We start from the raw sequence: 14,729 nt of genomic DNA, 5'->3' as shown, positions 1-14,729 counted from the left end.
AATTGGTTTTCTTTACTCTAAGAATGAACAATCTGAAAATAAAATTAACAAGACAATCCATTTAGAGTAATATACAATATGTTTAGGAATAAATTTAAAAGGAAATATAAGACAAAGACTGAAACCACAAAATATTATTGAAGGAAGTTAAATAAAACTTAAATTAATGTAAACACATCTGCGCCTGGATTAGAAGACTTAATGTTGTCAAGATGACTATACTCCCCAAATTCATCTATAGATTCAACACAATCCCAGTCAAATTCTCAGCTGGATTTTTGTGTGTGTGGGCAGAAACTGAAAAGATGATCCTAAAGTTCATTTGAAAATTCCATGGATCCAAAATAGCCAAAATAATCTTGAAAAAGAAGAATCAAGTTAGAAGACCCACACTTTCCAAATTCAAGTTTACTATAAATCTATTGTAATCAGTACTGTGTGAAAATGGCATAAAGATAGACATAAAGATTAATGGAATATAATTGAGAGTCTAGGACAAAACTCATACATCTATGATCAATTGATTTTTGACAAAAGAATCAAGGTCATTCAATGGGGAAAATAGTCTTTTCAACTGATAGTGCTGGGACAACAGGATATCCACATGCAAAATAATGAAATTTGACCCCATCTCACACCATATACAAAAATTTACTCAAAATGGACCAAAGATTTAAATGTAAGCAGTAAATCTATAAAATTCTTAGAAGAAAACTTAGGTGTAAATCTTTCTGAGCTTAGATTAGGCAATGATTTCTTAGACATAACACCAAAAGCATAAGCAAGAAAAAAAAAATAATAATAAATACATTAGACTTCATCAAATTAAAAAAGAAAACGAAACATTTGTGCTTCAAAGGACAATATCAAAGAAATGAAAAGATAACGCACAGAATAAGAGAAAATATTTGCAAATCATTTATCTGTTAAGGGATTTGTATCTAGAGTATAAAAGGCAAGAATCAGTAGAGATGTGGATTTGAACAACACAATTAATAAGCATGTCCCAATTAACATACTCAGAACATTGGAGCTAATTACTACACAATATGAATTCTTTTGAGGGCCCATAGAACATTTATAAAAATTGACCATATGCTGGGCCGTAAAACAAGATTCAACAAATTTCAGAGGGCTGATGTCATTCATAGTAATACTCTGACTGCAGTGGAAGCAAGCCAGAAATCAAAAACAAGAGAGAGAAAGTAGAAAATATCCATATATTTCAAAATTAAGCAACGCATGTCTAAACTAATATGCCAAGGAATAAATCACAATGCCAACTAGAAAATATTTTGAGCTAAATAAAAATTAAAATATGTTATATAAAAACTTGGTGATGCATCTAAAGTTTTGTCTAGGGAAAAATTATAGCATTAAATGTATTTTTCATAATTTATTCTTTGAGAAGTTAGATAAAAAGTAAGGAATAATAAAAATATGAGCTAAAAATAATAAAGTGGAGACTAAAAATATAATAGAGATAATTATTAAAAGACAAAAAGTTGGTTTGAATAAACTAATAAAACTAATAAAAATTTGGCAAAAGAGACCTCTCGGGTTGGAGTGAGCAGGGTACAAGAGAGATGGAGAAGGCACAAAACCAACATCTGTAATGAAAAATGGGACATCACTACAGACACAATATGTAGTAAAAAGAAAAGAGGGAATTGTGAATAATTCGTGGCGATGAATTTGAAAATTTAAATGAAATGTTTAAGTTGCTAGAAAAATACAATTTTCTAAAACTGACACAAGAAGAACTTTGGAATAGCCCTGATTTACTACAAAATTAAATACATAGTTAAAAATCCTTCCAACAAAGGAGTCTCTAGACCCAGTTAGCTTTGCCTTTGAATCCATTCACATATTAAAAATAATAAAATGCCATAACTGCGTTTAGTTTATTTCAAGAATAGCAGGATGAATTTATCATGTGAAAGTCAATCAATGCATTTCACTACTTCATCTAAGTGAAGATGAAAGGTTGTATAATATCTCACTAAGTGTGGATATAGCATGTAAAAAATTCAACATCTGTTTGGTGTAAATACTAAAAATTCTTGAAAATAAGGTATAGAAGGGAATTTTCTTAAACTCACAAGTGATATTAAAAAAAGATAATAGCTACAGCTAACAACATACATATTGATAAAATACTCTGACACAAAAATTGAGAATAAATACATGATCTGTGTGTGTGTGTGTGTGTGTGTGTGTGTGTAGTCTCATATATATATTTAATGGAATAAAAGGTAAAAGGATTGGAAAAGAAGAAATAAAACTATGATTGTTTTCAGATGGCATAATCATGAATATTTATAATCATAAAATATCTAATAAAATACTGTTATCCAAAATACACCAAAAACTTTCAAAATTCAACAATAAGAAGAAAACAACTCAATTAAAAAATAGACCAAAGACCTTAACAGATACTTCCCCAAAGAAGTTATATAGATGGCAAATAAGCATATGAGAAGATGCTCCACCTCATATGTCATCAGGGAAATGCAAATTAAAACAATGAGATCCCACTATGTATCTATGAGAATGGCCAAAATCCAGAATACTGACAAGAAAAATGTTGGAGAGGATGTGGAGCAACAGGAACTCTCACTCATTGCTGGTTGGAACACAAAATGGTACAGCCACTTGGAAGACAGTTTGGTGACTTCATACAAAACTAAATATACCATTACCATACAATACAGCAATCATGCTCCCTAATATTTACCCAAAATAATTGAAAGTTTATGTTCACACAAAATTCTGCACATGGATGCTTATAGCAGCATTAGTCATAATTGCCAAAACTTGGAAGCAACCAAAATGTTCTTTGGTAAGTGAATGGGTAAGTAAACTGTGGGACACCCAGACAACGGAACAGTATTCAGCGCTAAAAAGAAATGAGATATCAAGCCATGAAAAGACATGGAGGAACCTTAAACGTATATTTCTAAGTGAAAGAAGCCAATCTGAAAATGCTACAAACTGAAAGATTCCAACCATATGACATTCTGGAAAAGGCAAAACCAGGTAGATAGTAAAAGGATTAGTGGTTGCCAGGGAAGGAAATAGGAAGGGATGAATATGCAGAGCATAGAGGATTTTTAGGGCAGTGAAAATACTCTGTATGACACAATAATGGTGGATACATGTCACTAGACATTTGTCAAACTTGTAGAATGTATAACACCAAGAGTCAACCATAATATAAACTACAGACTTTGAGTGATTATGATGTGTCACTGTAGGTTCATCATTAGTGACAAATGTCCCACTGTGGTGAGGATGTTCATAATGGGAGAGGCTATGAACATGTGGGGGTACGGGGGTATCTAGGAAATCTGTACCTTCCTCTCCATCTTACTGTGAACCTAAAACTGCTCTAAAAAATAAAGTCTATTAAACCAAAAAGTGGGTGGGACAGATGGAGGAGCATAAGCCAGACTGCCTACTTACAATGAGATAATTGGTATAATTATCAGAAACATAAAAATTAATAAGATATTTTCCTTCTGTTTCAGCCCAGCACCAATGGCACGTAGGGCAGACACTCCGCCCTCTGAAGCATCACCACATGAAGTGAAGTCTGGCCTGAGAGGTGAGCTTGTAATCTGGACGCCCATCACTTATTCCACTCTGCTTTTATGAAGAAATGTCACTGTGTTTGAAATGTTGAGGAAAAGTGGGTTTTAACCTGAATGGCGTGGATAATTGCTGAAGTTGTTGATTTTGTGTGTGTGTCTACTCACAATCGATGTAATATTTCCTTCAACAGAGTATGGGCCTGAGAATATTTCTGTACCACATTTAAAGAAAAGGCATATTTGGAGAAAACTTCTTGTAAAAATATAACGAGATTGCAGTGAGTGTGCAGAAAGCTGTGCATCTCCAAGTGTGTCAAGGATCTTCCATGTAGATTCAGCTGAAGCTTCTTAAAAAATTCAAAATCTTGGATCCCAGTGGATCTGGAGGCAGGACCTGGGAATATGCATTTTAGGAAGCATCTGAGTAATTTTACAGAATGCTTGTTTAAGAAGGACCTCACCTGGAATTTGTTTGTAAGTATTACTGCTTCCTTGTGGTCCTCCATTTCCTCTAGGCTGACATGAGGAAACCGTGGCCACCACCTCTGCTCTGCTGTTAGCTGGTTTGAGATCCTGCACACTTTTTATCACATATGTCCCAGCCAGGCCTCACCACTAAGTGTCCTCAAGTCCCCTGAGCAGGGCTGCTCTGTGACTTCCATGGCCTCCAGGCACTTTTGCCTCCATGGGTCTGTTCCTCCATGAAAAATATAAAAATAAAAATAAAAATGATATCTTGCAGCTGCATTGGTGTAAAGACAAATATATCAATATTACAGATTAAAATGTTTTCTTAGACCTGAAAGTTCATTTTTTGCCTCTGATTTTAAAGGAAATTAAACATTTCCACGTGTCACCCAAGGCACTGTGCCTGTTATGCTCAATGCGGTGGTCGGAGCTGCCCCAAGTGTTGCTGGTTTTCTTTTATCTTTTTCTTTCCATTATTCTTGTTACCAAGCCAAGTGGGCTCACCTCCTGGTGAGTTAGATAAGACTCTGCACCAGGGGAAGTTGTCTCACAAAGTACAGTGTATTTGCAGCAAATAGAAGGCCATGAGGAATCATTTCCAAAGTCATGGTGTCCCCAAACAAGGGGAAGCAGGAACTTTTATTTCATTTGGGGAATGAATATTCCAAAGGGAGAGGTGGGTATTTGCTTGCACAGGCTCAGTTGGAGAATTTGCTTCCGCATAATGAGGCCTAAGTTCCTCTTGGGGAGATCTTTGTGCACCAACGCACCACTTGTCAAGCCATGCTGTGGTGGAGTCCCATATAAAGTAGAGGAATATGGGCACAGATGTTAGCCCAGGGCCAGTGTTCCTCAGCAAAAAGAGGAGGATTGGCATCGGATGTTAGCTCAGGGCTGAACTTCCTCACACACACACAAAAAAAATAAATAAATAAGGCAAAGGTCATGGGCGTAGCTCTTGTGGTGAGGCTCCGTCAGTTTCAGGATGGCTGGTGGTTACATCTCCTTAACATATAAAAGGAAAAGAAACAACTTGGTGAAACAGTTAATTGCTTCCAAACCCACCTTTGAGTTTCTCGAGGTGCCTAGTCGGTGACATTCTTACTTGGGTAAAGGGGTAATGTTGAGGGTCCAGAAATGCAATAAAAGTTGGAAAAGCTCTGGAAATAAAAGTTGGTTCTGAAACGCCTCATCACCCTCTCCCGCGGCACTCCGCACCGGGATATATTCAGGAAAGCATGCCCTGGCTCTGCAGTTGGAAGGGCACAGGAAACGGTGAATGGCAGGGTCAGCCGGGGAACAAGCGGGCCCAGCCTCTGATCTCCCAGGAGACCCAGCGGAGCAGCTCGGAACAACTCCTGAGCAGCAGGACCGGCTCCATAGAAACCGAATAATTTGATTCCACACCCTTGATGCTTCTTTTTCCAGTTTCTGCGTAGTCACTATTCCCTGGGGCATCTCATACTTTTATGGAATAAAAGTATTCCATATGGATACTTTTTTTCCATATGGATACTTTTTTTCCATACTTTTAAAATATGGATATTTTATCCATATGGATAAAAATACTTCATTAGAAAAGTCTTGCTTATAGAGAGACTGCTACAGAACCAAACGGTCTGGGCCAGGCCGGTGGCTTAGCGGTTAAGTGTGCGCGCTCCGCTGCTGGTGGCCGGGGTTTGGATCCCGGGCGCGCACATATGCACCGCTTCTCCAGCCATGCTGGGGCCGAGTCCCATATACAGCAAGTAGAAGGATGTGCAGCTATGACATACAACTATCTACTGGGGCTTTGGGGGGAAAAGAAAATAAATAAATAAAATTATATATATAAAAATAAAAGAACCAAACGGTCTCACTGCCTGGTGAATTAAATAAGACTCTATACCAGTGGAAGTTGTCTCACAAAGTACAGTGTATTTGCAGCAAATAGGAGGCCGTGAGGAATCATTTCCAAAGTCATGGCATCCCCCAGCAAAGGGAAGCAGGACCTTTATTTCAGATGGGGAATGAATATTCAAAAGGGAGAGGCGGGTATTCACTTGCGCAGGCTCAGTTGGAAAACATGCTTCCACACACACTGCAGGTTATGGTAATGAGGCCTCAGCTCCTCCTGGAGAGAGCTTTGCATTAACAATAAGGCAGAGGTCATGGACATAGCTCCTGTGGGAGGCTGGGTCAGTTTCAGGGTGGTTGGTGGTTGCATCTCTTTAACTTAACAAAAGGGAAAAACAACAGTTAAATGCTTCCAAACCCACCCTTGAGTTCTTGGGGCACCTAGTTGGTGACAAGACCATATTTGCTTTCCCGTAGCATCCATTTATTGGCCCAAGCTCTCAAATCTGGAACTACTCGGGGTGCATTTATTTCTTTTCTTCTGTAACAAAACTGTTCAAATGTATAAATAGACTAAACATATCATGATGCTTATTTTTAAGACAGCCTGGGTTGGAGGACAGTAAATTGAGTTATTGTGGCCATGTATGTTCTGTTTTAAAGAATTCTAGCCTTTTCAAGTGATATTTTGCTTAGTTCTAAGTGACTGTAAGGTGGCATAGCCCTTCCTTAAACTCTGCTTTTCTTTCGCATTCCTTTACCTCCATCTCGTTGGGTTTAGACGGAACATCCAGAACGTTTCCAGGCAACTTGCTCTGAGAACAATCAAGTGACACAGCAGCCAAACCATTACTTATCAACTTGTCATTAAAGTTTCATAGCTGGGCTGTTAATTATTGAGGAATCAATGTTGAGATCCAGCTGCTGCCCCAGTTCCTTTCACAAGAGCAGAGGCAGACCCCTCGTAGCCCGAGTTTCGGAGCATGCATGAAGCTGCTCCATCGCCTCTCACAACTTCAGCTTCTGAAGCAGTAAAGGAAAACAAAACTAAATTACTCATGTTGCAAAACAAAGGCGACACGAGCATCAATTCCCAGGATAGAATGTTAGTAAGAAATCAGGAAAATGTCTACCAATCAGCTTTAACTTTACCAACTGTCGGGGGAAACCTTTCTTTTAAACTCTTTGGTGATTCCATTCTAAAGAGAAAGTTCTGAATGAGAGCCCGCTTGCTCATTCACAGGAGATGCTTGAGTTGGCAGACAACAATGTTGAATGTCCACGGTAATTGTCGATTCCCTCCCCTGCCCCAAAATGAAATAAATGTTTTGCTTTCCCAAATGTGAATATTTTCTTCTTAAATCATTGACACTGTTCTTCATTTCTCACTGAATTGTGCTCAGAAAAGAATTTCCCAATGTTGTAGGTAATAAAGCACAAGAAAAAGATTACAGCTTTGTTTTGGCTCTGAGGGTTGTTCCTCAATGAAATTTAATTCCCTCTGTTTAGCAATTACTCGTTCTTCAATGAAGATAAAGTGTGAGATCATTACAAGGAAATTAAGAATGAGGTATTACTTGATCTTCCAGGTAGTGGATGAGGTCTCGGTCTCCTCAGAGGCCTGGAGGAGTGGCTACAACATGTTTTCATGTTGAGAGTTTGAGCTTCTGGGCCCTTGGGAGTCGAAGGGCCTGGAGCCTTGCACGACTCACAAGAAGGCTGTCATAAAGAAAGCAGAAAGCATCAACACGTGCTGTCTTTTTGTGTGCTAAGTGCCCGACCCAGCTATTGCGAATTGGCATGTGATGGTTATAAGAATGCAGGAAAGCATACTGCATGACTTAAAATAGAATGAAACTTGACTTTTAAATAATTGGATTAAGGAACAAAAGCTTCAAACATAAGTGCAGTTTATTATTTTTCATTATAAATTAAAATATATTAGTATTTAAAATCTTCACTCAAGTTGGAAAAAAATAGCAAAACTGCTTCATGAAACTAGTTGGTTTTGTTCAACTAAAAGCAAAAAAATTTAAAATGTTAACCTCGTTGTGAATTGTTTGCATGAATCTATAAGATAACCACACCACAGGGGAAATCTGTCTTCAGCCCTTCTTCCTCGTGATAAAAATCCTCTTTCTATCTAATCAATCATGAGCTGGTTATTGGCTGGATAAGGTTTAGGGACAGTTGGCTAGTTATCGAGCAGGTAGTTATTAGGATGGGAGAGATCGTCAACTGTGAGGTCCCCACTTGATCTGTGAGACAGAGGCCAAGGAGTCTGTGAAGTGGACACTCGTGTGTTCAGTCACCCACTCCCAAAACCACCCAACTAAGTTGAAAACGGAGGTGTTTCCATGAAGTGTGGCTTTTGCTGCTGGTTGCTCTGGGAGCATGTGAGGAGAGTAGAGAACTTGGGGCACTGGCTTCTGGGGTGGGGGGAGAGATGCTTCAACCCAAAGGACGAATCAAAAGTGGACGTATCAGAAATGGATGCCAAGATAGGCATGCAAATCAGCCCCCAGGAGGGCTGTTGACCAGGACAGCAAAATGGCAAAGGGCATCCTGGTCTCCTGTGGCCAGAGCAGAGTCGGGATGCAGGCTGGAGGGAAGAGGCTGCCGGGACATGGCCGCTGAGCACAGAGAGGGGCAGGGCATGTGAGATTTAGAGCCATCCTTGCCAAGACAGAGCCTCATCTTCTTCATCAGGGTCTTGTTGCATGCGGGCACCATGTTCCTGCACTGTTACCAAGCTTGGCCAGCACCTGGCACATGCTGGGCACACAGTAAACAGCTGTTGAACAAGCCAGCAGCTCCCAGACGGTTGGGCGTGGGCCTTTGGAGAAAGATGCACATCCTCCAGGATGGTGTGAGTGGGTTAATGTCTTCCTTGGAAAACAAGGAAACAGCAATGGAACAGTGAGAGCTCCAGACAGAGAGGTTATCTCTTGGAGAAAGAGCCCTCACCTCAAAGCCTCAACTGACGGAGCGGTGGTAAGGAGGCTCTGCCAACCATATGGGAACCGAAGGTGGTGACTATGAATGGCCAGATCTTGGGGATGACGTGGTGTTGGACCTCACTGAAGGCAGGTAAGAAGAGTCTAGATAAGGAGGCAAGGCCCAGACTAATCTCTGGGATCAGGGCAGAGATTAGGAAAGCAACAGAGGGGTGGCTGGTGGGAGGGAACCCAGACAGAGGGTCCTCCTGTGCAGAGCGTGGCAGCCTCCATGGTCGAGCTGCAGGCACATGACATACAGTTGAGAGAGCAGGTCTCTACCCTGTGACTCAGTGGCGCAGTGCCAGTGCAAAGTAAACGCTCAATAAACGTGGAGATAATCTTGTCTCATGCAGGCAGGTGTGCAGACGGTAAAGGCCTGAGGCCCAGACAGGGTCCAGAGCACACGCTCATGTCAGGAGGACCACGTGGTGGAGAACATCCATGGAACCTGACCTTGGGTGTCCAAGACAACCCCATCTGCTCAGGGCATTTCTGGGGGAGATCTGGGTCCAGAGGAGCAGGTGCACCCCAAGATCGTCAGCTCAGCTGCCACAGGAGCAGGTGGGCAGGGGGAGCAGCCGAAAGCAGAAGTCCTGCTGCTGAGCCAACCCAGCCGAGGAGGACTTTCAGCGCATTTGTGCCACGCTGGTGCACTGCACTCGGGTGGTGGAAGATGAGAGGGGACGGGGTCTGGCCGTTGTCCCTACCCTCCGGGCATGAGTGATGGGGTTGTCAGGGTGTCCGTGTGTATTTCACGTGTGTTCCACATGTAAATGACAACAGTGATTAGGTGAACTACCTGAAAGCTCAACCCTTCCAAGCACCTAGTCGCCCAGAATCCAGTTTAACTATGAAATCACGTGTCACATCTGCATGTCTTTCTGGCCTGAAACATTCTCCCCTCTCAGCCACACCAGCAGAGATGACCTTCTGTTGACAGTGGATGTGTATAGGTGCATGGCTGTGTGTGCATGTGGGTGTGTGAGCGCCTTGTGGGTGTGCACATGTGTGTACATGTTTTAATATGTGTGACTGTCCTACACAATCGTGAGTGTGAATATTTGCATATGAGTGTGTATACACATGTCTAAGTGAATGTGGGCACTTGTGTGCATGTGTGTTTACGTGCAAGTGTGTGTGCAAATATGTGTGCATGCACATCTGTGTGTGAGTGTGCATTGGTGGGTGCACACACACGTGGGTGTAGGGTTGTGTGTGGGTGGGTGCCTGTTTGTGTGCATGCATGTGTATGCATGAGTTCATCCATGGATATGTGCACATGACATGTGTATCTGTACATGTATGTGTGAGAGGCTGCATCTGTGCATGTTTGTGTGTGCACTTGCATGTGAAACTCACAGGTGAATGTCCAAGTGTGCATGTACATGTGAATGCAAGTGTGTGTTTGTGCACAAGTCCCTGCATGAAAGTATGTATGTGTGTGAGAGTGCCTGTATGTGCATACATGTATGTGCATAGATATCATATGCAAGTGTGTGAGTGTGTGTGTTCATGTGCACTGCATGTGGATGTACATGTGTGTGCATGTGTATAAATTCATGTGCCCAGGAATCTTTGTGTGTCAATATGTTGTGCAAATATGTGTTGTATATGTTTGTCTGCATGCTTGTGTGCATGTGTGGCAGTATGTCAAATGTGCATTCACATGTATGTATGTGCCTACGTGCATGAGTGTGTGAGGGCTACTGTGAGCATGTGCACATGTGTATGTATATGTGTATGTGCGTGAGTGCCTTGTGAGGCTATGCACATGTGTGAGTAATTGTGTTATTTTATGTTCGTATGTGCATGTGTGTTCATATGTTCTTGCTTGTGTGTGCATGAATTGTGTGCATTTTAAACATGTGTGCCTTTGTACCTATGTGTCAGCGTCTGCTTGGTGTGTGCACATACAGAGTGGGAGGCTGTGCATATGTATGTTTGAGTGTGGGTGCACACGTGTCTGTGTGCACATGTGTGCATGCAAGTGCCTGTGTGAATGTGTGCAATAATGCATGTGTGTATGTCCACTAGTGCATACAAGTGTGTACCTGTGCTCACATGCGCTCTGGGAGAGGCAATTCTGCATGAAACAAATGAGGACGCTTGTTCTCAAGTTGGTGGCTGAGTCTGCACCTGAGTCTACCATATGCCAGCTCTGAACCTCGCATGAGCTCCTGAGCCCCTCTGAGCCTCAGTTTCCTCCTCTGCAAACTGGGGATGCTTATAACCGAACCTTCCTCTTCAGGGTCCTGTGAGAAGTAAATGAGTTAACTTGTATAACATGATTAGGGAAGTGCCCGGCACAGAGGCTGTGCTACAGATGTTTATTGTTACTCTTAATATTATAATTTTGACAATGTCGTTGGGTTTTCTGAAGTAACCTGGGGCAGTCCCTGTTTGTGCCTGTTGTCCTGGTACAAGTAATAGTAACTGGTTCCCTTCAATGTGGATCATAAATCATATGTTTTCACTATTTAGGTAGAAAGAGTTTGAAAACATTATTTTATTATAAATTTTCATGCCTGTTTATTGAATTTGAGAAAGACTAAACATTTGCCTCTTTTGCTCTGCCCAGTGCCTACATCTGCCTTTCCCGGCAGCCATCAAATGCATTGCATTATTAAAATCCGAATGATACGTGACATAATTATGATGAAGTTTGGAGCATCCAGTGGAATATGTATCACTCAGAGATGTGTATAGTTAAAATTAAAATTCCACCCTCACCTGATCATGGTTCGTTAGGTGAAATTAGTAATGAAAAATAAAAGATGAACAGCGATGTAATTCTTTCTAAAGAACAAATCTCCAATAACGTTCCTATTTCATTATTTAAAAAATTATTTAAATGCCATTTGAAAAATTACCATATAATTTAAAAATTCTATATGTATGAATGAATTCACACAAGTTTCCCAAGATGCGTGTGCCATTCAGAAAAATGAACAATTAAGCTTCTTCCAAAGCGTTTGTTTTTGAGAAACATCTAGTCTAAAATGCCATTATAATTAGAATTTAATAATCTTATTATCATCGTTAGCTGTCACAAAGGGTTGTGTTCTGATATCATTGTTATTGCTGAGCCATCCCACTGAACTTGAAGCTCCTCTACGATGGGAGGCTCATTGTTTCTCTGATGTGATACTTAATCAAATGCAGACACCTGCAAGGTAGTGATTTCAGCTTCCAGCCACTGTCAGGTCAGGGTCTGGTAATTCTGCGACGCTGAAGGTTTGAAAGCCGGGCTGCACTCCTCAGACAAGTGCCGGCTTCTCCTGCCGGGTGTGGGAGTGTGTTTGCGTGTGTGCGTCTGAAGACTCCAGTGGCAAAGTTTTCCATCAGAAAAGCACAATTTATTAAACATATGTTAAAATTAAATAGCCATTGTGAAGGTTAGCCGTTTGTTAACTTAAAAAAATTTCTGCACAAGAGAGCGCCACACAAAATCACTACTTGGGTGCAAGAGGTCTCGGATTTTAGATTCAGCGCTTCTACCAACTTGTTTCCCAGCTCCCGTTTCCAAATTTGCTTTAAAAAAGTATTTTTAGACTAAGTATTTTCTAAGTGCTTGCCAGTCGTATAAATAAGTGATGATAAAATTATAATTAAATTGCAATTTTTACAGTTAATAGCAGTGTCTGAAATTCAAATGTGTTTGAAATGCTAGTGCATTATCATTCGTGGACAGCTGCGAACAGTTCCGCTGAGGACGGGAATGAAAACAGCACAGAAATGCGTATAAATACAAATATAAGCAAGTTTCTAAGAAGTCTTCATTTTGATCATCCTTCTATCCCAGGGTTAGTCACCTGTAATTGGTCTTGAGCCAACAGATGGACTCAAACACACCAGGGCCCTCAGGTGCTGATGGTCCATGAGACCCTGCTCTGTAAATGCTTTGGTCCATGATGGTTCATTTGAACACTCTAAGGCTTCTCTACCACTATACTATTCACAAGTAATGACTGAAAAGAACCTAGACAGAGATAAGAAGATGCAATGCTCATTTATTTGTCAAGTTAAATTACGTTCCTCTTACCTACAGAAAATAATCAGTGTGCTATAGAAAGATTGTTTTAATTGGCTAAATCTTTATTTAAATAATTCTAATTTACAAATGGTTATTCTTGGTGTATGTTTATTATCCAAAATATTGTTTCCAGAAATGAGTGAAGATTTATTGCCCATCTACAGTGCTCCGGGTCCTCTACGTACACTCTCTCGTTCAGTCCTCCCAGCGGCCACACGGCGCAGGCCGTATTCTTGTCCTAATTTTACAAATGAAGCAACAGAGGATCCAAAAGAGGTTTTTAAAAGGATGTATTGTTTGACTTTGCATGATATTTTAAGGGTTTTTTCATTTTATTTGTTTATTGACTTTTAGTGTTTGTTTTTATGAATTGCTAAATATCTTTGTTCATTTTTATATTAAGTTGTTATGTTGTTATAAATATTTGTGTTATTTTAATAACTATTTTTACACAAAGAAAATTTTAATGGAATATGGACACATATGTTAGTTTTATGTTAATCTTTTACTTTGTGATTTCTGCCTTTGGTGTTAGGCTTAGGAGAACCTTTCTTTCAGGAGATTATGAACATAAATGTGTTACCTCTTTCTATCTTCTGGGGCTCCACTGTCGAATACAGCGTAATACGGAGTGCTTAGAATGCGGCTAGTCCAAAGTGAGATGTGCTTTATGTACAAAATACACGGTGGGCTGTGAGGTCTTAGTATAAAAAAAAAGTTAAAATAATTAAGAATAATTTTTATATTAAGTACATGTTGAAATGACATAATTTTGGATATATTGGAATAAAAAATCTGTTAAAATTTATTTTATCTATTTCCTTTTACTTTTTTAAATGTGGCTACTAGAAAATTTAAAATCGCATATGCAGCTCACATTGTATTTCTATTGTATAGCACTCTCCTGGTGTATTTTAATTTGTATTTATAATTTTATAAATATGGTATATTGTATGTATATTTATACATACACATAATATATGAATAATTATACATATGCCATCAGAAATTTGTTTTCGTGTTATTTAATTTTTTATTTTAAATGATGACGCAATAGCACAAAACCACTTTTTTGAATAATGGGTCCTTTCGGCTGACCTGCAATAGATTATATTCTTACTCAGAGTTGGATCTGTGTTTGGGCTTCCCGGAGTACCTCATGGATCCACTCACAGTGTTTTCACTATGGTGCCTTTGTAAGATGCTTTACTCTTGGCATTTTAAAGTGACAATTTCCTGTGTATTTATGCTTGCAGATAAACTTTAGAAGAATTCTGTAATATTCTAAGCAAATTTACAAAAAAAATTTATGTTGGGCTAGCACTTAAATTGTAGGTTAACTTACAAATTTGACAAATTTATAATATCGAAAGTTCCATTTGTAAGCTTATTTGTATCTTTCACTTAAGCCTCTTTTTATGTGCTTTAGTAAAGTTGTATTATTTTCTTTACATATATCTCTGTATTTTTTTCCTATGAACACATACATACACACATCTCTACAAATTATATTTCTTCTTCTATATAGTTTGTATATCTGCTGATATATAGATCGGCAAATAAATTTCATCTGTGTTCTTCCTAACAAGCCACCTGTCTTATTAGTTTCAATAGTGTTTCAGTTAAGTCTTTCAAATTTTCAGGTAGATATTTTTATCTTCTATAAATACCAACAATGTTGTCTCCTTCTATTATTTGTAAATGCATATTTTCTTTCCTTATTTCATTGGTTTGAACTGACAGGAAAAAATAAATTATAGCATCGTTTCTGGTTCTTAAAGTCAATAGAAATTTCTTTTG

Source organism: Diceros bicornis, chromosome 20 (assembly GCF_020826845.1).
Source record: "Diceros bicornis minor isolate mBicDic1 chromosome 20, mDicBic1.mat.cur, whole genome shotgun sequence".
NCBI classification, from domain to species: Eukaryota; Metazoa; Chordata; class Mammalia; order Perissodactyla; family Rhinocerotidae; genus Diceros; species Diceros bicornis.
This window is presented reverse-complemented; position numbering follows the sequence as displayed.